At 40.0% G+C, this 22,257-nt stretch overlaps 1 protein-coding gene across 5 annotated transcripts in view; it reads left to right on the top strand.

The window, feature by feature from the left end:
• Positions 1–22,257, top strand: part of DTNA (dystrobrevin alpha) — a 223,102-nt gene that overhangs the window by 3,058 nt on the left and 197,787 nt on the right. Inside the window, exon 1 of one of the 5 annotated variants that reach the window (XM_068189414.1) lies at positions 1,994–2,018. The exons of 3 other annotated variants lie outside the window; for them this stretch is intronic. The gene's annotated coding sequence lies outside the window, so the exon portion shown is untranslated. Of the gene's footprint in view, positions 1–1,993; positions 2,019–5,427; positions 5,645–22,257 lie in introns of those variants that run through there. One more of the 5 variants, XM_068189390.1, reaches the window with a different exon arrangement.

Below are 22,257 nucleotides of genomic sequence, written 5' to 3'. Positions count from 1 at the left end.
CTTCTGTGGGAATAAAAGGCTGCTGGTTAGGATCATGTAGGAAATCCTGGTGTATTAACCTGTGGAGCAAATCAGCTCTGCCAGGCTATATCCAGTAATTTCTTATATTGTTTCACGTCCATGTAATACGCCCTAATACTTAAATTTTCACTTTTTGTGCTTTAGAGTTTAACCAGCTTTTTCAGACTTCTGGAACTGGATAAAGAATATCAGAGTAAGAGCGGTGTTGCATGTTCATAGACCCCAGTATTTGTTAAGCTAAATGACTTTTCATGAGCATTGCTGTGGAATGTCGGTATTGTTTCTTTTTCCAGAGGAAACTGATGTAACTGCTAAGCTAACGAAAATAATTGATACTTCTTAGAAGTGGTAGCCTCAGAAATATGTTAAACAGCAAGAGTGAAGATTTGCCCATGCAGCTGTTTTTGGAAACAAAACAAAGCCTTACATGAGAGGTGTCTTCACTTAGATACTTACTGTGAACTTGAATAGCAATCATGAATAACGCTATCTTCTCAAGCTAATGGAGCTTGAAGGTTCCTTGATTTATAATCATTTGGGAGCAGATGCTTGAAATTCTGTCCACTTACACAAACAGCACAAGAATGACACTTTTGCTGAAAATCAGGGGGATGCAGGGGGGAAATTATGTGTGGGACTATCAGAGTGGCTTGAAGAGTGTAATGCAATGTCTCCCTCTCCAAAGTCATTACAAAAGCTAGAGGGACAAGGGGGACTGTGTTTGGAAAAAATTACATGAGGTTTCTGCTTGAAAATCATAGCAGAACATTACTGATCTGTATATTTTTAATCTCGTGTGTGTAGCCAGTTACCATATTGTGATGGCTGCAGATGTTAGCGCTGGTTTTTGGGTAGGGTGTGTGTGTGTGTTCATGGTCTTGCAAAAAAAGCTTCTGTCTTCTCACATTGCCTTAAATTGGGAAACTGTTACAATGAAGACATATGGAAAACCATATAGGAAAGATGTGCAAATTTAGATCTAAATTGTACAAATTCCAGTTAAAGCGTAAATGCTTCATCTGTTTTGAAGTTAGACGCATCTATGGAATTCTTTAGATGTATAGCTGTCTAGTGTCACTTGTGGAGAAATCAGTGCAGGGAAGGTTTAGCGGTCTCAGCAGCTGACAAAAAATGCCAAGCCACTCGTAAAAACTTGGAAATTTCAGTGGTCTTTGTGTGCTGGTGTGGAGATATGACCAAATGTGAGACAAATTGCCCTGGTGCTGTTCACTTCAGTAGAGCCTGGTTTTTGGCCTGATGTTTAAGACAGACAGGTGTGAAATGTATGGGGCAAAATCCTTCCCTCAATTACAATGACATAAATCCAGTCTTTGTGTATTTTCTCCATCCCACTGAAGAGTGAAGGAGATCACAACTGTTTGACTTACCTATGGCATATCCACAGCTGCTGGTAGGGACTATAATTGTTTCATGCAGTGCCTTTACTATAAAATGTGTGATGTCATCTCCTCTTGGAACCACTGTATTTGTAGTGATTATGTGAGAAGCACCATTGACAGTTCACATGCCTGTGCATATGCCACAAGGACCCAGAGGGAAATCCTGAGCTGTACCTTTCATTGTACAGAGGCTGCATTTTTACAGGTATGCTCTCTCTGTATAGGCAGAACAGCCTGTAAAGGGAAATACAGCGATTTCTATAATTGTTCAAAAGAGATTACAACCTAACAGAATTCCATCCTATAACATACAAAGTACAAAAATAAAGGCTCTTTTCAGTTAAATCTTTCACCAGATTGATGGCAAGAAGCAATGCAATATCTCAAATGATTTGGTCTTTTTTAATCTTCTTAGCTGGAAGAGATGTCAGAAGAGCCATTCAAAATTGAAGTAGGAGATACACGCGGAATTTCCTCATGTAGTGGTCTGGATGTCTGCTTATTTTGCTTAAGGAGAAATTCAGATTTCAGAAGCACACTTGATTTTCTTTTCTCTTGGTGCTGACAAGCTCTGCCTTAGCTTAGTTGTCTAAAGAGGTAATAGCAATTAAAATATAATGTGACAGAAATGTCTATAAACTGTTTTGTGATGTAATTATCATAATGTAAGATTTTTCTGACCTGGTTAAAATCAACAGGGGAAAGAAACTTGCAGCATTGTCTCCAGCTTTTCAAAAGTTCAGCTGACTTCTTCCTGACCACCGACTCCTCCCACAGCAGGTGTGAGTGGAGGCTCATTTAACTGGTAAAACTCCTCCATAGTGAAGTTTGACCATGTTGGTTTAAATAAAAGCATGACATAATTTTGCCCTTGGGCATTCCTGAGGAGCAGAGGAGCTGCTGGTTCAGTGCCAGAATTTGCTTGTCATATTTACGGGTGAATAGACCCATTGAACAGTGAGACCACATTGAACTGTTCATCTTGGCTCGTGCAGGGAGGCGAAGCTGTGTTTGCATCCCACTTAACACCACTGAGGGTGGGTAAGCTGATTCCAGCCATGAGGAATAGACACATTGAGAGGTTCTAAAGCAGGCTTCTAGTGGCTAAGTTCACAGGTGCCTGGAGGAAAAGAAAAGTAGAAGATAAAGCAACATTTCCTGGCATGTTATTGTCATTGAGAAATTAAAACCCCAGTGCAAACCATGACCCACCTCTGTCTTCACACAGTGCTAGTGTAAAAGTAAAGGTCAGCTTTAAAGTTTTAAATGTGAGAGGGAGCAGCATGTGCAAGATGATCCTCCTGGAAAGATGTGGGCTGAATTGAAGATCTGATGCATGTAGTTTTGATCTTGACTACTGGTTACCGGGCAGCTGGAGTTGCTCACCAAGCCTGCACGCATGTGGAAGGAGCTGCCTTTTGTAGGCCATTTGTCTATGCCCTTATGCCTCACCAAATCGCCCTGTAGAGTGGCTATTTACATCTATTGAGTCGTCTCACAATTACCCTGTTGTACTTGATTGGTGCCAAAGTCAAAGTTAAATGATGGCTGGCCTGTGCTCAGCCACAGCAGCATTGTCCACCATAATCACCTCCACAAAGTAGGGCTGGATCACAGTCTGAAGTACCAGTCAGCTCTCCTCTTTTCTTTCCTCTTTGAAATCATCTTTGCTTTGGCGTGCGTGACAATGGTCGTGCTCCCATGGTGTGCCACACAAACTCGAGTGGCGCTGGGAGGCTTTCGTCCCTGGAGAAAGGAGGGCTCTTGGCTGCCCACCAAAGCCCATCACCGCTTGACAGTTCCGCTTTAGTGAAATGGACCGACCAACGTCTCGGTGGGCACAGTGCCAGCCTGGCAGATGGGCCTCAATGTGCCCAGCCAGCAGAGCACATACATGTGTGTAGATGTAGATAATTGTATGTATGGGCATAATAAATAGGATCTCTGCAATTTGGAAAAAGCTGCCGAAGTAAACGGCTGAGTACCAAAGCAACAAGCCTGAAGAAAGACTTCTTTTGGATGGGGGCACGTTAGAGCACTCAGAGGAAGGATCTGTGCTTTCCTTGTTGCTCTCTGCTTGCAGTTCTGCAGATTATGTAATAAACAAAGGAGGCTATTTAGTCTTTTGAAGCTAGGCACTCTTGTAACAACTGGGAATGTGGAAAATGACGCTTCACTGCAGTGAATTTCCTTACAAACCACTTGGAGCTTGCTACCAGCTCAGATTCTACCAACACAGTTACTAGTACAGCTTGAGATCAGTGGGAATTCATCCATGCCGTATTTCTTGTTTTGAATTGCATTTTAAAGTGTGAAATACTGTAGTGAACAAGAGTCATGTGGAAATCACTTGTCAGTACAAAACATACCAAACTTCCTTTGTAGGTCATAGCTTCCAAAATCTTTGTGTAGTTAGCTAGACTCCCTAGCTAAGCCCCTTCCATGGATGGCAGTCAAGCTAACACATGCAGGCCATATATTATTTGATGGTTAAATATGTAGACTTCTTTTGAAGGTGTTAACATTAGTTGCATCTCTGCAGAAAGGACATAGGAAAGCTAGGTGACTTGAACTTGTCTGCACATAGATTTGGTTGCAGAAGCCAATTTCCCTAGAGCCCCTTTCCCTAATTTTATAGATGTGATGCTGGAGAATCACCTGGCCTTGCTGTCTCAGGGCACACAGGTTTCTTGCTTGAAGGTCCAGCTGTCACTAGGAGAGAGGACTTGTGGATTGCAAGATGAATAGAATCACATACCCAGCTGGAAATTGCCATGGTCTTCTCTTAAAATCCTGAAAGGTCTGTGGATGCAGGTTTTTTGAGCTGGTAAGGCAAACCAGGGATCTGTGATTTTTGGCAAAATCCGTAATGATCTCTGGATACTCTCAGTATAAAAGCAGAGATTCAGCTTTATCTTTCTAGGATCCTTAAGTTAGATTATCTGGAATTACTAGGATAAGAAAAATCTTTTCTCAAATCCTGGAAATAAATGACATTTGCCAGAGCTAATATAATCCCTTTATGCTTAACCTGAAGACATGGCAACTGCCTGTGTGACTCCCAAATCAGGTACTGCTGATTTCTAAGTGCACACAGCCCACATAGAAATTTTGCAAGCCAGCACATTAAATGCACTGGGGCAGACCTAGGGAGTGTGTTTTGGCTTAAAGAACGGGACCTGGCTTTTGTTGGTGGCTGACCTACCTGGCGAGGTGTCCAAAATGAGTGTGAGGAAAGCACTATTCTGAAGAGGGGAAATAATGAGGTAATTTCTTATGGCGTGGATTTAAAAGAGTGATTAAAACTCCTGCAGGTTTCAGAGGCAGGTATTTGCTCCTATAATGGAAATGATAACGCCGTTCCTGGTCTGCGTATGATGTCTGACATGTATACACACTTTTATTAACTTCTTACTCTTTTTTAGGCTTCCAGACATGTTTACCATGTGACTCTGCTCATTTTTTCCCTTCTTAAATATTAACCAGCACAAGCAGTTTAATGGTGCTGTGCACTACTTAATGGGAACTACAGAAATTTAAATCCCCTGTGTTGGAATTCTGCAAGTTTTGACTCATTTAATCCCTCTCTCCTTAGCCCACATCTACCATTTCCCTTTGTGCAGGCTAGTAGGAATACAGCCTTTAAGTCTCAAGGGGTTTTTATCAATTTTCTTATCACTTGCCTTCAGCTGCTTCTGGTGGGACTGTTAGAAAAACATAGGTGTAGTCCTTCAAAGGACTGGTGGAGGACAAAGGGATAGGAAAACAGGATGCAGGAGGAGGAGAGTTGTTAAAAGGGGAAAGTGGGATGGAGAAAAATAGTGTGTGAAAGGAGTAAATGCAAAAGAGAAGGATAGAAGAAAAACAGCCTGAAAACAGCTAAAAGAAAAGAAGGAAGGAGATGAAAGGTAAAAAAAAAACCAAAACAACAGATCATCTGGTGAGAAGGATGTACTGTGTTAATCAAAATTAGTACATGCTCCAGCTAGGTTCCTGTTCTCTTAACATGACAGAGCACAATTGATTTTGCAAAGGCTTATTTGGCAGAGAGTTTCATTTGACCTTACAGGACTACTTGCAGGAGGAATTCTCTCAAGAGGACCAGTGTTAGCAGTAGCAGGGGCAGTTTGCTGGGTTTTTCAAGCCCACAGACAGGACATTGGAAGCTGAACTGCATCATGCTGTGCTCTGTTAACCTTCTGCAGAGAAAGGTGATACATACTGTAAATACTGCAATATTAGAGTGACTCAAAAAGTAGTCCCTGTTTCTCTAGACAGATGCAGAAGATTTTAAAGCAGTCGGTGTTTGTGAACACTACCTTTCTTAAAAGGCACTTTGCCTAATTTTTCCTTCATGACTGCTGTTGATCTGGTCATATCAAGATTCAAATTGTTGTGGACTTTTGTGCTTGGAACTTTTTTGCACAGAAGAAGTACACAATAACTACTGTACATGGTAGTAACTTAAAATGCAGCCACTTAGTACATTTCTCTGCACTGAGCATTAGCCAGTCATCCTTAAGCAGAATAGGTTTCACCTTCATGTTTTGGTGAGAGGTATGTTTCATTTGTCCCATTGTAGTGCTCTTCTGTATTTCCACAGGGAATGCTACCTTTCTGATTCCCTGGGAGCCCCATACTATCCCTGCTATTTGCATTTACACGTAAGTGTTACCTATCTTCATTTTAAAAACAAGCTGGCAGAAAGATAATTATTCCTGCACATTTTGTGGCTTTTTTTTCCTTTCAACATATGAAAGCACATAGCAGGGCTTACAAAACTCTCTTGATTTGTTGTAGGCAATCAGACTTTTGATGGTGCACTTGACTATCAGAGGAAATTACTTCTTTACCATAAGCTTCGTGCCAAATAATGAATGTAATGTTAGTGGGCTTAGTAAAGCAGTGGGTTATATTACAGTGGCTGCAAAGCATGAAAACCTACTGTGTCTTTCTGTCATAAAAAGGCCCTGCCTGTGCTGTAGATCCTGTGAAGAATTTGTAGAGATACTTGAAAGGATAAAACACTGTATAAATTCCTAAAGTTCAAAGAGAAAATACCACTCAGGATAAAAAAGGGAGCTTAGCCCAGTAGCAGCTTAACCATATATGACAGATCTAGTGCTAAGTCCTGCGCCATCAATGCAAATGCTTCTGGAGTTCACCAAGTAGCCAAATGGAAAGACTAGAAGAAAGGCTTTGAGGATACTGACCTGGGGAGAGGGGCAGAAATAAAAGGCACATGCTTCCCAAAAAATGACTCTTATTCTCTGGGCAGGGTGCAAACAGGGAAGGTTTAAGACATGGACAGCTAGATTTGTATTGCATTTCCTGTGAAAATTACTTTTGAAGGCATTAATGTGTTTGTCTGTATTTCTGTGCAAGTATTATGCTATAAATAAAATTAGGAACAATGAAAGTTGGGCATCCTGTTAGAATAAGATAGGGAAAGGTCACACCAGCCCTAAACAATGTTTTTGAGTGTTGACAGTTTAAAAAAATCATTAGCTATGCCCTCCTTGGGTTGCCATATAATGACGTGAGCATTTGATCAAACCTGATCACGCTTAGGCCGTGAGGATAATCAAAAATGCAGTAAGAAGGCTGGTTTAGAGGTCACACTACATCTAGATACTTCTCTTTGACCTTCAATTGCCTCTATACATGTCCTGGACTCAGCTGTTTCCCTGTCTTGTCAGCTCCACACAGAAACATCCCATAGTACAGTCATGCCTCACGCTGGCCTCCTTCCTTTCCCCTGCAGCTGCTTCTGTGTGCTCTTGTCCTCTACAAGCCCAAGGATCCTCTCCTGTCCCACCAGTGGCACCGGGATTTAAGCTGCTCTGTCTTAACCGCTGCTGCACACTGACTGTGGATGGCCTGTGAACATGCAAACCATCTCGGTAATTATTTGCACTGGTTGTCACACAGAGTGACACGAACCCTGGTGGCTTTGGCAGGTTGCTGTTGCCACAGATGTGCGGAGACAGCTTGTATGAGTGTCCAAGGAGAGGAATGACACAACAGCATTTTAGCAGCTCTGCTGGTACCAGGTTTCGGACTTTTTACCCAGTGCTCACAGTCTTATTTCAAGTAATGAAGGTAGGAAGTAATGTTGTATCTGGAAGACCTTAATGTTAAATAAAATGAAATGGACACATTTTGTGCTAAGTGCAGTCCTAGGAAAGTAAGGTGTGAGGTTGTAGTCCCTGCTGTGAGATGAGCATGCTTGGTCAGGCCATATTGTGCCTTTCTGGCCCTTGCTGGTGACCACAGGGATAGAAATGGTTCCTACTGCTTTTGTTTATTCATAGGAAAAGGAAGAAAGATGGAGCTGCATCTCTCTTCTGAAGCTAAAGTATAGGCTAAAGGTATTCTTTTTTTCCCATGGATTTAGGGTTTTTTTAGGAAACTGCAGCAGTGTATTCTAAGCAGTCACAGGAGCTTTAATGACAGCTGTTTTGCTTGAAAGCCTGTATCTGTCAGTGTCTGTAACATGGTTTGATGTAATCCTTCGGATTTCCTCATGTTTAAAGAAGCTGCAGTCTTCTTTGCCTACCAAAACACATTTAACAGTTGAAATTTTAGCAGTGAATATTTCTAAAACCTGCCATTTTGCACATACTGTGTTTGATGATCCTACTGTTTATGTATTTTTAATACACCTCTCACCTTAATGTGAACATCCAATTAAGGACATGGATGAAGAAAATAGGGTCGTTTGGAAGAAAAAGAAACAAAAATAAAGTAATACTAGCAGAAACCTCAGTAGTCCCATATGTCTATGCCATTTCCTGCTCAAAACCAAGGAAAAAGATTTAAAAACAAAGTTGTCTTTCAGAGCAGACCTTATGCCAGTGAGTCAATGTCATCTTACTACTCAGGTGTCAAGAAGGTTTGTCCCTGAAACCCAGATTTCCCTTACATACACTGACATGTGTTTTGCAAGACCTTGAAATTACACAACGGAAGGAGAGCTGAAAGCTGCTGCCAGAGCTGCAAATGGTCACAGTTATCCCATGAACCTTTAATTCCCTGAGCTCTGGTGCTGCAGATGGGAACCCTGGGGCTGCAGGCAGGGCTGGAGTGGCTGCCCCTTTGGGCAGGTGGGAAGTGTAGGTGCACCACTGAGGGCAGGTTGCAGATGTTATCCTTCTTTTGACATCAGCAGCTGGGCTGATGTGGAGGTGGGGTCACCTCCCCTTTTTTTTTTTTGTTTCTTTTTGCCCAAAATGCTGCAAATTTTCTCAAGCAGGAATGCCTGAGAGGGGATGGTATTGACTGATGCAGTGGGTCCTGAGGCTGCCTCCTCATTCAGAATGCAGAGGAGAGTGGGGATATAGGACCTGACCTTAACACTCCTGAGTTGGCCATTAGGAAACCAAGCAAGGCACTTGAATTAACTGCTGTTTTTTTCTGGAGGATTCTCTATGGTCTCTGCTTAACAGAGAGAAAAAGTGATGTTGTCCCATTGGTATTACAATTTACATCCTAATTTGTTGAAACCAACATGCCAAGCTACGAAGAAACTTGTTTCAACAGATCCAGTTACCCAATATTATCAGAATCTAGGTGGATGGCTCTCAGGGGTCTTTGAGAGGGGCGAAAAGGTGTTTGTTTTTTCACGGTGGTATTATTCCTTTCCTTGATTTTCTTTGTTTTTACTTATTTCTGCTGGAATGACAGCAAAGCTTGCATGTTGTAGTTAGCTCTTCACGCATCTATTTCCATTTAAGGAGTGCAAGATACTGAGCCAGTGCAAGATACTGGGCAGTCTACTGAGCCAGTGGTCTTCAAACACAGTAATCAAGAACAATGTGTCGCTTTGTTTGCAAAACCCCAACCCAAAAGTTTATCACTTCCTTGTCTCTGACAGCCTCACGGCAGTGGAACTTCCTGGACATCTTGCTATCTGCTTGGCTAAGTCCAAAAAATCCCTTGTTAACATGGGGTTAAACATTCATTAAGAATATATTTGCTCTTTATGCTTTATCTCACATTGTATTATACTTGTATTTGGAAAGAGCACATCAGTGACTGGAACATAATTTAGGAAGAGTTTTTAAATGGTGTTGAGTGTTTAAATTGAAGGTCCAGCATACACTCATACACAGTCCTTGAATTATCGAAACATTTTTTAGTGCTTGTTATGTGAGCTGTGTGGCTGAAAGCTCAGACCTTGAAAGGGCCTTTACTATTTTTTTCACAGCTTATTTTTCAGAGTTTATTCCTTTTCTTTCCTGTTATTTTTGTTTTAAAGAAGACAATCTTCCCCTACCTTGCAAGAGCTGAGTATTTGATGTGACTTTGTTTTGGAAAGTGGTAACACCCACTTGCATACTATTTGTGAATTGTCAATGTCATTAGATATTAAGATGTTTAGGTGGATTTTGAAGTACAAGGTTCTGCTCTGTGTTGTCTCTGCATCTGTATTAACAGTCCCCTAACTGTTGTGCTTTTCTACGTGGCAAGTATTCCTAGCAGCAACTCCCACAGCAGTTCCTTCTAAAACTTCAGCATTTGTAACTGTACTGTTACCATTGGGTTTTTTAATATTCTATTTTTAAATCTCCCTTTTAAAAACAAAATACATGGAACAGTTATCAAGAAATGTAGCAAAAAACCCTACCCTAGCTCCTAAGCCTTTTAAGCAAAATGCAAAGCAGTACAGCTAATCTGTGCCTTCTCATACAAAAGGAGAATGTAACACACAATCTAGGCAGCAGATCCTTAGCTCCAGAAATTCATATAGCTCCAGTAAAGTCACTCTTAAGGGAATCTGCTATGACTGTTCCCTGTGTTTTTCCTGTGAAACATCCAGCGCATACACTGGGGTAGGATCAAACCACAGCTGCACCAGAGAAGGGAAATAAATGCCTGAATATATACAAACATGCACATCTGCAAAGGTGAGGTGACAGGATTTCTTAGCATACTGGGGAGAGTTGGTGAGGGAGGAGCCAGTGGTAAAAGAAAAAAAAAGTAAGGAATGAACAACAGGTTTTCTGTAATTACTTGTAGAGTGTATCACAAAAATACAGCTGCAAAGACTAAGTCAGTATCCTAAGAACATGGATTGCAATGGTCAGAGTCCCTTTCAAATGGTGTGGAGTCCATGCCTGCCTTAATCCCAGAGAGACTTGTTGAAGTAGGGGGGGATATTTGGAAATCCAAGAATTGTTCTCTTCTTCTCAGTGACCTGACTGAGGATGAACACATTTCCCATTTGTAACTGGAGTATATTAAGTCAGCTCATAAGTCACCCAGTGTCTCACTTGTGGGGCTTTTAAGTTCCAAAGAGGTGGGAGTTCATCCATTGTTTTGTTTACCAGTCATATTTATTTGTCTTTAGTATATAACTATTGCATTCCTGGATAACACTAACATTCCCGGTCACTGCTAAAATTAATGATTTGGTTTTGTCAGATTTAAGTGTATTTAATAACACTGTCAAATAACAAATGTTTCTATTTCTGTCAGTACACCTCCGTTGTAGCTCTTGCAGAACAAGTAGGAAAAAATGCTATCATGAAAACTTTGGGAGCTGATATTAGAGCTGACTTTCTGTGAGAGTTTTTGTGTGCAATCCCAGGTGGTTTAGCATGGCTGAGATGCCAGGTTAGCCCCTGGGTGCAGAGGGAAAGCTTCAAGGCCGAATGATAAGAAGTTATGTCCTTCCATGTTTTGTATGCTTACATCCTCCTTTTTTCCTATCTGAGCACTTCAGATGATCAAAATAACTGGCAGACATTTTTTCCTGTTTGTTTTTAAGTGATCTTGAACTGACAAGAAATCCTTAGACCAAAGGACAGTATTTTTGAGAAAGCTGCACATGTCTGAAAGTAGAGATGCAGAATGTATTTACCTCAGCCGTGATTTTACTGACATATTAAGATTTTTTTTTTTGCTTTGCTACACCAGGACTTTATGATAGCTTCTGCTGAGCTAAATCCAGATATGGGATTTGGTTGTAAAATGTACAAGGAGAGGTTTGTGTCTGCAAAAAGTCCCTACAATCCCCTTTCCATGAGAGGATATTAGCCGGTTGAAAGGAATCCATTGCACAGTTGCTTCCATGTAATACCAGCTGAATTAATTGTGACCTTGCTTTTCACACCCCTGCAAGGCTCCTGAGGAGCCAGGGGGTAATTTCACAGGGCTCCTTCCAGATGGCAGTGTTCTTTCCCTGCAGGTATTTTGGTGTTGCTGAAGCTCGTGTTGACCAGAAGTATGTGAAAATGTCGGAGAGCAACAGTCTCCTCGTCTTTTTGCTTCCCTGCAATGCTGTCCTTGTGCAGGGGCTGCAGGAGAGGCACCTCCTGCGCCTGCACAGCCCACACCAAAGGTCACCCACCCCCTACTCGGCGTGCTCCTGAGAAAATCGACGTGCTCCCCCTCAGTAGGAGCATCCACAATGGCTGGAGCTTAACTACTATCATTTGGTGATTCATTTGCAGTGCGTATTTTCTAAAAATTGCATAGCCTCTTCTCAAAAGCAAGGCGAAGAAAAAAGCAGCTGTTATGAAAAGAGAGGAAGAAAATCTCACACATTCAAAACACAGAGCTTTAAAGAACCAAACCCACATTGTTAGGGGAGGGGAAAAGACCCAAAATTTGCCATGTCTTATCTTTGAAAAAGATCAGAAAGATTTTTGAGGTGCTATTCATATTTTAGACAATTAACAGCTATACTGGTGAGTCTAATAACATAGGGATTTAAAATCAGTTCTGACTTGCATTTTTTACTTTTGTGGGTTTTCACAGAGAATCAACCAGGAAGTTTTTCCCTCTTGTAAAAAGATGTGATTTAATATTCAGTACTAGAATTTTAGACATGTGATACTGATACTGAAATAAACACTGCTTTGTAAGTGGTCTAAGAAGCATCAGAACAGACCAGTCCAACTTCTATTCTATTCTATAAGTGAATACAAAGAGCAGTTTCATTGTGCCTCTCTTTATTCTAGCATAGCTTATATAGAATTTGATTAAAAAAGCAGAAAATTGACATGACTGAAAAAAAGAAAGAAAAAGTTAATCTTCAGTGCTATGGAATGTATTGCTAAAAGCTTTTGCTTTCTGCGTAAATTGATCAGCAAAAAAACTTGTAGCCAAACCCACAACTTCCCATTCAGATATTTAAAAATTGTTGATCAAAAGATTTTAATGTTGCCAAATTCATTGTTTTCTTTACCTCAGTCCAAACTTTTTTTTTCCTTCCTGAGCCACTGCAGCACTTCATCCTTTCTGTCTCCTACTGTGTCAGGTTTCCCAGCCTGAAGATACTTTTTTTTTTCCTTGGCATGTCATCAGTATGCAGCTTCTGTGCCCAGTGGGGAGGTTGTATTTTGCTGTCCAAAAGCAGCTCCATAGTCCAGTCTACAAGACACCAAAATTAGAAATCCGCTGAGATCCTCCAGCAGCCCAGAGAGACACAGCTTATCCCAAAACAAAAACAGTCTGTTTTGAAAGTGATGCATTTTCTCTGCATGAATTAAACTTGGCTTTTAATGAAGTACTTCATTTGATTTTGCTGATGGAAGATTTCGTTTTCAGCTCAAGTAAAAGCACTTCTGTGCTAAATTTTCTGCTGTTTGGTTTTGTTCTCCTGACCAAATCTCTTCCAAGACTCTCTTAGTGTTTGTTTGCATGTTTTGTAACTGGGAAATATCCTTGTTGTAAAGGCTTCTCTTCTTATGGGATGCATTCCCTGTTCTTACAAGCAGGCAACTATGGAACCAATACTCTTTCTCAAAGTGGAAGGAACATGTCAAGGTCAGGTGATAAATTTCCTTGCAGACTAATACACGGACCTATGTTGAAGGTCTTGACCAGCTTGAAGCCCAGTGAAACAAAAATTCCTGCCTGTGTGTGTATTTAAGGAATAAGCCACAGATGAGTCATGAATGCAGCATTACTAATGACCCTAACCACACCACAGCTGCTGAAACTTTCTGCAAGGCAGACCTCCCTCAGATGCCAAGAACACCTCATCAGTACTCTCTGTGTCTGATGGTCTCTGACAGGCTTTCAAAACTGGCCCCCACCTTCTAGCTGACGATATTGTATAGAATCCCAGAAAAAAAATCTCTTCCTTGCCCCATGGAAGATGTGACCCACCCACATCCTTCACTTGGCCTCACCTCCTGGGTGATGAAATCTCTCAACTCTCCAGTAATCCTTGTAGCTCTGAATTCACCTCTAAGTCAGGAAGCTGTAGCAGAGAACCGTTGAATGAGTGAGTAAATGCATGCAAATACATGTAAACAAAAATACATGAAATTACATGTGGTAATTTGTGCAATCTTCATAGTGTGCCTGTATGTCTGTTAGCATTTTCTTTGATGGACTAGCTTTCCTCTGACATACTTTTTAAAGTGACCTCTGTAAAGACATTTCATGAAAGTAAGGTAGGAATAGTTCAATGTTGTTTTAGAATAGGCTAAAATCCTTTTGTGGCTCTTCTCGTTAAACAAGTAATTTTTCTCCCAGGGCAACACAAAATGTGAGTTGAAAGTAGGATGAGAGCAATTAAGATCCAAGAAGGGGTGTGTATAAATCTAGGATTAAAGAAAGCTGAAAATCAAAATTTCAGCTGAAAAAGAAAATACTGATAAGTATATTGAAAGCTTTTGATGGCTGCAAAGTATGTGGAAGGGCAGTTCATTTAATTTCAGCTTTTGTTTTAACTACCAGTTTACTACAAATGAAGATTTTGGTTTCATTCTGAAGAACATTTTGGGGAATGGTATTTCTTCTGCCCCAGAATGTGATTGGCAAAATAAATTTGAAAGATTTGGTACATGAATGTGATTCCTCTCTGTTTTTCATTAAATCTAGATTTAATAGATTTTTGGATTTTGATGAGATCCGTCATTTTTTTTTCTCCTTTCTATTTTGCTTTTCTGACTGGCTACTGTTGTATCTTCTTTTGGACCACTGCAAGCCCTTTTATTAAAAACAAGCCATTTTCATAAGAATCTTACTGCTTCTCAGTTTAGAAGATACATGAGATCTGCTGCCTTTTTAAGCCTTGTGCTGTCTCACAGTGGTGCCAGGAGGAGAGCTTGCTGTTGGATTGCTCCCACTCTCCCACTGCTAGAAGCTGCTCATCTCTGAATGGGAGGCACCTGAAGCTTTTGGAGAGTTGTTTCTCAGTGGTTCTTTAGATGCTTCACCTGATAGTTGCTTCTTAGAGCTGCTCAATCTGCTGCTGCATACTTGGAAAAGTGAGGGGAGTTTTTTTGACGAAACTTGATTGTTTGGATAAAATGGCGCTTTGTTGCCTTGCTGCCATGTAAATGAACAGTTTCCAGGAGAGTTTTAGTGGTGAATTGGAAGTATGAACTCAGAAACGTTGGGCTTCAGGCTCTTGCTGGCTTCTCCTCAAGGGAGATGGAGTTCTGAAACCCTGTTATAACACTACCAGCCCTCAGAATGCTGTGCTTTTTTGAGCCAGTACTATGATTTCACAGTGATTTGTGTTGATATTCTCCATTTTCTTTTGAAAACAAAGTTACTATTAAAACATTTCTTTTTTTTTAATTTGGAATTAGATCAGGCACCAAACAAGCTTATCTGAAACAGTTCAGTAGTTCTATATCATTGACCTGTTTGAGGTCTAAGGCTTAATAAATTAATTTTTACCAGTTAGGAATAGGAGTTTGGATTTGAGTTGCCTATGCAGTTGTATCCCTTAGTCTGAATTAACTGATTTTAAAAAGTTCAGATCAAGTGCACAAATCTACTTTATGAACAAAGATAATGGATTTTCAGTTGAGGTGCTGGAGATACAAGCCAATTTATATCAGCATATGCTTATTACTGTTTTTCATACTTCTGTTGAAAATTATTGTGTGATTTTATTCCTTTATCTTCTAGCTTGTATATCTGAAAATGGGAATCATGTTGGTTTTAAAGCAGCATTGGTTGTTCGCCGAGCATCCGAAATCAGAAAGTAATAATCGTATTTTAGAAAATAAGTGAAAAATCACTGCTAACTCCTCCGTGTCAGTTATGTTGTGAATGGGATGGTTTGCATTGCAGAGAGTTATGATGTATATTTGAAAATTTTATCCAAGAAAGAAAAGCTGAAAACAGGTTCAGCTAGCAGATGTGCTGGGTTTCATTCTGCCTTTATCCTTTGCTCCCACAATAAGAGGAAGTATTTGTAATTAATCATGTCCTTCAATATCTGACAAAATATAAATCTGATGTGACTTCCAGACCTTGCTGAGGATAGATTAGAAGTCAAGGGGCAAGAAGAGCTGCCAGGTATGGTGGGAGTAGTGTGGAAAAGTTTAGTGCAAACTTGACCCATATCGTTACCAATCTATCAGTATTCGCAAACATGAATTGAAAATATAACAGATCCATTGACAGGTATCCAGGTAGAGGCTTTCAATTTTCAAAAAAGTTTTTTTAATTCCTTTTGGAAATACTTTTAAGAATTTATCGTTCTCATTGTCGTTTCAGCTATAATTGATTATAATAATTATAGCTGTGGACGCAGATATTCAAGAACAGATGTGAGTAGGACAAGCAATCCATGGCAGCAATAACTTTGCGCAAAGAGCTGTGCTATCCTACATAGTGGAGTTTCTTGCCCTAGGCAGTTCAGTGCATGTGTCTATCCTCACTGGCTCAAATCCTGGAATAAACACCTTGATCTTCTTTTTGGGCAGATAAAGTGGAGCTTAAAAATGTTTTCTGAGACCTTTCAGATGAAAATCTAATACTGAATTGTTTCTGCTGCGCTTCATTAGAGGTGCTTGCGACTGGATTGCTATTGATTGCTTTTTGAATGTGATTCTGCATTTTAAAAAGTTGCAAGAGAAAAATGACAGTGATGGATGTATACCTTAATATCCCTCTGTCAGATATGAAGGAAGCTGCAGTTCATCAATGGCCTGTTAACGGCAGAAAAGCCAATGATTATTCACAACCCAAAGGCTCTGATCCTACAACCACTTGAGACTTCTGTGTCTTTATTAATGAAAGCAACTGCACCGAACATCTGGGATTACTCACATCGATAAAACAACCTGAGTTTGAGTGATCAGTACCTTAGAAGCTGTTCGTGCAAGAAAAAGCTATGATCAGATAATCAAAGTCAGAAATGGAGGTATGAGAAGGGCATCAGTGCTTCTGACACTTAAAAGTTTCCCTGTGCTTTCCAGCTCACAGTAGCAAAATATGCAAGATTAATAATGTAGAAATAATACACTAGAACTTGCTTTGTCACTTTTGTGACAGCTCATGTTTGAAGGCTGGCTGAGGTCAGTGGGTTATGCCACTGAGGTGAGATGGAGACTTCACTGGTTTTCACCCGTTCTGTGCTGTTTCTTTGCTTTGCGCAGGCCTCACTTTTTTCAAGAAACATTTTTGATACATGTGACATTTTCTTATCTTCTTTAGCGTGATAATGACATCAGACTGTACTAGGAAATGCTGAGGCATCTTCAGGTCCTGCTATAGCACAAGAATTAAAGGATTATTTAGATCTCATAGGGATATTGTGGTCATAGATCCCCTCCCTTCCCAGGTTCTTTAAGGGTTCTTTAACCCTTCCCAGGTTCTTTATTCATTTGCAACGGGTACTCTCTATCTTGCACATCCGAAGTTGTCCTGGTGTGCTTGCATGTCCCACAGCAGTCCACAGTTCACATGAAGGGGGACCTTTAAAGACTGCAGCAACCGGAGTGAGAGCTCTGATCATCACACTTCCTCGTCCTCGCCCTCCTTTTCATCCATCTTAACCCCACCCTGCTATTCCCGTCATTGACCCTTCAGGACCACCCTATGGATTTGATCACCAGCCCGATCAAGGTCCTGGTTCCCTATGCTGTAGGAAGACAACAAAGCACTTCCTTCAACAGTTAGTGCCAGTCAGCCATAGCTTTCCTTCTAAGATAAAAGTTATTCCGAGAGTTTAGCAGCACTTGGGATGATAGGACATCAGGAAATGTTTTTTGTGCCTTTCCAGATTTTTCTGTTTTGTTTTGCCTCCTTTTTATTAGCTTTACCCCTTCTTCAGTCATAATAGTTGAAAAGAGAAGAAACACAAAGTATGTTCTGAAGGCAAATATTTTGAAAAGTGGAAAAAAATAGGAACAATTAATACAGCTTTCACTGAAAATAAAAGTATTATCAGACAGTAATGTTTATAGTTTCATTGACTGCGCTATGCAGGTGTTAGAAAAGGTCCTTTAACTGACTGTCTCCCAAGACATGTAGTTGCATCAAACCTCGATTCTCTAGTCCATGACTTTCTGTCCTATTTAGATGAAGGACCCCAATTTACTCTGGCCAGTGCCCTAAGTGAGAAGTGATTGTCTTCTGGGACTTGAAGTGCTTACTTTGTAAATCTGGATTGCTGTTTGCATTGCAGTGGATTTCCACCAGTGTCTTATGTGGGTAAATATCTTTGGTGTGCTGCTGATTTTCATGTTAATTCTGTTTTCCTGTGCTGCTGTGAGAATGCAAGAAGGAAAAGACTGTTATTTAGTTACTATATGCTGGTATGTGTTTTCCTGTGATAAAGAAAACCAGAATTTTATACTTTATGCTATATTGCATGCACAGCATTATCACTGCATCTAAGCTGATTTCAATACCAAACCTGAATGTCTCATTCTCTGGTCATGAAGTTGTTTGGACAGTGACACACAGGCATAGCCACTCAGGGTGATTGGAAAATAATATTCCAGACAGGCTAGACTCTTTGGGAAGAGACTGCTAAGGCAAAGTAACCTGCCAGCAAAGGAAACAGATTGTTTCCAAAGTGCAGTAAGTAGCACTTGTTGCTCCTCTTGTCCTAATTGTTCAGCTCCTTTTCGTCCAGACAATGTGTGATAGACCATCTTCAGCCTGCTCCATTGACAGGATTTTTGAAGAAACATGGTGGTTGGTTGGTTTGGTTTTTAATGAGCTTTTTTTTTCCAAAAATGGTGAAATACAAGACTTAAAATTATTTTAATATTGTCCTACTCTTCCTAATTCCTAAATGGTTTGTGGAAAATTACTGCCTTTGTTCTCTGATACGTTGTTTGCAAATTTGTAGTTGGAGGTGATTATTTAAAAAGCAGAATAAGTTTCACTTTCTGTGATCCTTGACAAAAAGTGTTTTACAGTACCCTTTTTTATAGACAATCTCACTTTAAAAAAATATTAAGGCACATCATGTTCAGATTTATCCAAAATACCATCCTATATATAGTTTAAACTGTTACTTTCCCTCTCTCTTGATTTGCTGACTGCTGCTGCAGTGGTGAATGTTTAACTCCCGGTCTGTGCTCTGAGCAGCGTGTCACTGTCATGGCACAACTCTTCTAAGGGCTCAATGTCACATAGTGGCAACAAGGCACATGGGCCAAACAGCGTGGCCTGGAAAGATTAGTTTGAATAACCCTTGTCTGTCTACAGTACTTAAGAAAATATTGGAAAAGAGAAGAATCAAATAAAAAGTCTGTGTTTCATTCTTTCTCTCAACTTCGATCAGGAAATACTGAACTCTTACTCAACAGATCAAGTGTTTGTCTTAAATATGCCTTCAATAGAGAATTAATTGAACTCAAGTAAAACATGGTGTGACCTGAGACCAAAAATTCTTAACCTCTGGTTACATGTAAAACACTGAGTTCATAAAGTAGCTCCAGTAGCTTTTAGCTAAGGAAGTTCTGTCCCAGCAAAATAAGTGTGCATGCAATAATGAAACTGGCATTGTTTTTGTTGTTTGGGGGACAGGGGGTGGTACATAAAGCATGCTATATGAAGTCTCTGTAGAATTTAGGCAGATAGTCTAATAATGTGTATTTGTGGATGGTGGTATATTAAGAATTGGATCCTCCAACTATTACCAACAAGTACTGTGTGAGAGCTACCAGTTTACGTTACCATCTGTGTGTAGAAGCTCCAGTTTCTATACAAGCCACCACTGCACTTGTATGATTCATAGCTGTTAGAAAGAAAGACTTATTAGTCACCTACTTCATTTCCCTTCCTGTATGGAATTATTCTTTATTGTGCTGTACATTTGCTACTTTTTTGTCAGTCTAATTTTAAATTATAGAAGTAATGGAGCTCCCACTGTTTCCCTTAGGAAAATGTTCCAGAGCATTAACAGATCTGCTGTTAAGAAAGATACTAATTTCCTGATATTATTTTTTCTTTTATTAACTTTATTTCATTGCTCTAATTACTGTCTTCTGTGCATTTCCCCATGTTCTCACTTTGAAACTTAAGCCTTGCACCCTGCAAACATGTCTTGTTTATTTTCAGCTACTATACACGTAGGTGAAACTTAACCTTTACAGGCCGTTGTTTGGTAGGAGTAAGGCAATAAAACTGCTAAAATTGGTTCATTTTAGAGCAACACATCTTTGCAAGAGCTCCAGAAGTAATTACAAACAACAGCTAAAAGCTTCATGTGAGCTGAAAGTTGATTTCCTGTGCCACTTTGTAAAAATAATGGTTGCACTTACCTGAATTAAGTAGACAGAATTAAAGTAAAACCTCATGTAGACATCAATTTTGATTTGAGTTTTCTAGTTTATCTAGAGGATTGGTAGGATACTTCAGGCAGTTGAAGAATTTGCAGTTTCCCAATGGAACTTACAGTCCCATGTGAGCTTCCCCAAGCTGTTTCAGCACAAACTTTAAACCAAAGACAGTGTTTGTGTTTGCTCATGCTTCCTTGCAATTCTGCCCTGAAATGGATGAAGAGCAGTTGCTACTCATCACAAGTGTGTGGTACAAGATGGTGGTTTATAGTATTCTTTTCTGCTTTGCATTCCCATGATCCTTGTTACCTTAGATAAGAGACAATAGCTTAGCTGAAGTTGTATCAGGACTCATCAGACACTCATTCACCTGACTACACTTTAAACCCATTTTCAGTGGGTATCAGTTTAATGAAAAAAGTAATTCTTCAGTGGAAATAACTCACAACAAGTTTGCGTTGCTGGATTCTGCATTCTGGAAAAAAATCTGGCTTAAACATGCAGCTTTAGAGTACTTTGCTCTAAGTACACGTATTTAAGTGACTCTACTCAACAGAATGCTGAGCAAGTCTTGTACCCACACTTCTGCTGTGAAATTTGCCAGCACTAATTTCCTTGCAAACTTTAGATCACATGAACAGCTTTCAGATCACTTGCATGCTTCCAGCATCCATCTCTTTTCTCTCTCTCTTGGACTTGGACTGTATTGCACTGACTTTGTCCTAACTGCCATCCCTCTTTCTGCTGAGTTTGTTACATAATTCCAGTTCACAAAACTCCATCTTCTGCGTGGGACAAAGTTTCAGCCATGATATCTTACCCTGGATGCCAGCTGGTATAGCAGGTTAGAGAGCTTGTTCTAAAATTTTTAGTTTGTCAGTTTTATTAAGGATCTGTCAGTCTTTTCCAGGAAGTGTTAATGTTTTATATGATAGTATTTCCCTAGGAAATGCTTACAGTAGAATTCAAGGATTTTGAAAAGGAAATGTTTTCTGAGGCTAAATGAGGGCAAGAGTGTAAATAGCACTTGATTTTAAGAACGCGTTCCGTAGATGTGACTATGCAGAATGAAATAAATACATACAATGCATAGAGTAGGATGGCAAGCACTGCTCTGCTCATTGCTCTACAGTGTGTCTCACTTCTTGAAATATTTGCATCTGAAATGGCCAGGCTGTCAGGCCTTTGAAGTCAATGAGAAGACTGCAAGTGGCATCTCCTGTTTTGGTGTATTCAGTGTTCCTGTCTAAACATCCAGGGAAGACATGAGGGCAACAAGACAAAAGATGGTCATACAGATCATACAATATTATAAACTGGCCATCCTAACTTCTTGCTTTGCCAGGGTACTCATGGGTAGTGGAAGGGAGACACTACTTTCTGAGACAGCAAATCCTAGTGTACTTTCTTAGCTCCTTTTCAAGAGACAGTGTATGATTTTTTTCTGTAAAATGGAGTAAAATGAAAATCAAAAACAAATCAGTCTTTTGGGGTTTGCCCCAATATTTGCTCGAATTGGCATTGCTAAGGTTACTGTGAATATATTACAACTGCAGTCAAATGTTGAGTGTTTGAACAGGTTTTTCCATAGCTTAGTTGCTCAGGCTATCTTTACCTAGAATATGATCTTACTGCCACTGAGTGATGAATCTGTTCCTTTTGTTAACTCAAGCTGTTATTTAAAAGGCAATTGTTCCTTTTAAATTATAATTGAATCTTCAGACTTTATCTGATAAAGCTGACTGCAAAATGCATGAACCAGCGTTAGGATTATTTTATGTAGAATAACTGACCATGCATAAAATTCATGTAGTAAATTAAGCACTGACAAATAAATCTTTTGTCCCCTTTATTCTCACAGGAGTCTAGGTGAGCAGAACACATGGACATTCCCTATATTTAGCAGTCTAAACAGGACCTGTACTGTAAAGGTAAAAATACTGACTGGGTGTTTTGGGAGGATTCAGTTCTAGCTTACTGTTGTGTCACTCAGATCTGTAGATTCCTTCCCAAGAGGTAGGTTCAGTTAGAAAATACCTGGTAGGAAGTAGCTGCTCTGCATAAAAAGCAAATATTAGTACAGAGAAAGGAAGTTTTCTGACGCAGTCTAATAGATAGGTTTGTTGAGATTAATGTCACTTTTGGAATTGTATCCCCTGAGGCAAGAAGCAGGAACTGGCTTTGCAAATCAGAATGGAAGCCTTACTGTAAAAAGTAGCATAGCAGAGAGTAGGCTGGAATACTGCCCTGCTCCGAGTTTACATTCAACTTTAGTCCTACTATATACTACTACATTTGTGGTATATTGTGTCTTTTGCTATGCAGGTTTAATGATC

The sequence above is a fragment of the Anomalospiza imberbis genome, chromosome 1, assembly GCF_031753505.1.
Source record: "Anomalospiza imberbis isolate Cuckoo-Finch-1a 21T00152 chromosome 1, ASM3175350v1, whole genome shotgun sequence".
Classification (NCBI taxonomy): Eukaryota; Metazoa; Chordata; class Aves; order Passeriformes; family Viduidae; genus Anomalospiza; species Anomalospiza imberbis.
Note: the sequence above shows the minus strand (reverse complement) of the source record. Positions and strands in the feature narration are given on the sequence as shown.